Below are 2,500 nucleotides of genomic sequence, written 5' to 3'. Positions count from 1 at the left end.
TACACCCAAAAATGTGCAAAAACCTAAAAGAAGGAAAAGGATGTAAGTTCGACAAAAAATGAAAATATATGCACCCTGTAGCCATGAATCAAAATCAAATAAATAATCAATCAAATAATAAAATCCAAAATAAGGAAGAAACAAATAAAGAGAGGAACAAAGAATATCAGGTGAAAGGAAAAACCAAGCCATCACTGCGATATGCAGTGTCAGCAAAATATTTCCAAGCATCAGCTCCAAGATACAACTGTATTTATGATGCAAGAGGATATTGCAGATATGGAGAAAATTGCAGATTCAGACACAAAATGAATAATTATGATGAAGGAAGATCAAATATTATGGAAAAGTTGGATTTTTTAATGTCAGAATTTCTGGAAATGAAGAAAAGAACAACATATCAGAACAGGAAAGAAACATGGGAAAATCCTTATCATTACCCATATTAAATGAAGGAGAAAACTCGCAAACCATCATAGTGATGAATGCGCAGGGTTTAGTTACGAGTAACTCAAAAAGAAAAATAGAGTTCTTAGAAGAACTTAACCCAAATTGAAAAAGAAAATAGATGAATGAATATAAGTGAAACATGGTATTACCAAGGGACTGGAAGGACGACAATAAAAGGGTCCAAAACTTAAGATCAGATAGAAAAAAATAGGAATCAAGGGTTAACCGCAATACATGGGAAAGACAAAAAACCAAGGGAAAAATATGAGAAATATAGTAACTAAGAATGTGAACTAATAGCGGTAGAATTTGAATCTGAAAAATTAATGAACATAGTAATATATAGACCCCCTAATACTAGAGTTTGACATAATAATAGAAAAATTGGATGATATATGTAGAAATCACAAGGACTGGACTATTCTCCTATCCGGAGACTTTAACTTTCCTTTCGTAGACTGGAAAGAATGAATAGGAGATTGTGGTTGTATTTATACATATAAAAAAGAGAGTCATAGTAGTGCAAAAGATAAGAGGCAATTCGAAACGCTATTAGATATGCTACTAGAATACAACATTCAACAAATAAATCACCTGTCAACAAGAAAGGAAAATACGATAGACCTAGTATTTGTGAACGAGGTGAATTATGGTAAAGAAATAATAGTTTATAATGCGAGTATTTCAGACCATAATGTCATAGAATTAACACTCCATTCCAAAGCAAGTGAAAACAGAGATAAGCAAGAAATGAAAAAGTGGGAAGGATATGGAAAATACAACTTCTACAGTAAAAATATAAAATGGTCAGAAATAAATGAAGAATTAAACAAAGATTGGGATAACATTTTCGTAAGTGATGACATAAGGGTAAATACGGAGATATTATATAAAATATTAGAGAAAATAGTGGATAAATATATACCGAAGAAGAAAAGTAAACATCAGTCAGGCATACCAAGAGACAGAAAGATATTGTCCCAGAAAATCAGAAAGTGGAAAAAAGGTCTTGCAATAGAAAAATATGCATGGAAAGTTATAGAACTAAAAACTAAGATAGAAAATGCAGAACAAAAGATTATACAATCAAAAGAAAATGAAAAACGGGACTTGGAAGAAAAAACTCTAGTAAATCAACAAAGCAAAACCCCAAACTATTATATTCGTACGCGAAAAAGATGAATAAAAGAAGAATAGAAATAGGCCCTCTAAGAATTGAAGGGAGATTAATGAATGAAAAAAAGGAAATATGCATCATATTGGCAGAACGATAAAAGAGAGAATTCACCCCTAGAATTGATAATGAAGATAATGATATAGAAGTAAGGGACAAATATAGTGAATATTTAGCTGACATAGATATTAATGAAGCTGATATTGTGCAGGCTATTAATGAAATTAAAAATGGAGCTGCTGCAGGGCCTGATGGTGTCCCTGCTATTTTGATAAAGAAAGTAGTTCATTCTATCGCAAAGCCACTTGCAATATTATTAAGACAAAGTGTAGATACAGGCAAGATTTATGATGAGCACAAATTAGCATATATTACCCCTACTTTCAAAAGTGGATCAAGACTAGAGGCAAGTAATTATAGGCCTGTGAGTCTAACATCATATATTATGAAAGTGTATGAAAGGGTAATGAAGAAAAATATTATGAAACATTTAATAAAAAATAATTTGTTTAATATAGGACAGCATGGTTTCGTACCCGGAAAAAGTACACAAACCCAACTGTTAGTCCACCGTGAGAACATATATAAAAATATGAAAAGCGGAAATGAAACAGATGTGGTTTATCTAGACTTTGCAAAAGCTTTTGACAAGGTAGACCATAATATATTAGCGAAGAAAATTAGAAAACATAATATAGTGGATAAAGTAGGAAGATGGTTAAAAGAATTTTTACACAACAGAAAACAGATAGTTATTGCAAACGATGAGAAATCGGATGAAGCTAAGGTAATATCCGGTGTGCCACAAGAAGGTACTAGGTGTTAGCTGCATTACTGTTTGTTATTATGATTGCAGACATAGACAGAAATGTTAAG

This window comes from Macrobrachium nipponense, chromosome 23 (assembly GCF_015104395.2).
Source record: "Macrobrachium nipponense isolate FS-2020 chromosome 23, ASM1510439v2, whole genome shotgun sequence".
In the NCBI taxonomy this organism is placed as follows: Eukaryota; Metazoa; Arthropoda; class Malacostraca; order Decapoda; family Palaemonidae; genus Macrobrachium; species Macrobrachium nipponense.
This window is presented reverse-complemented; position numbering follows the sequence as displayed.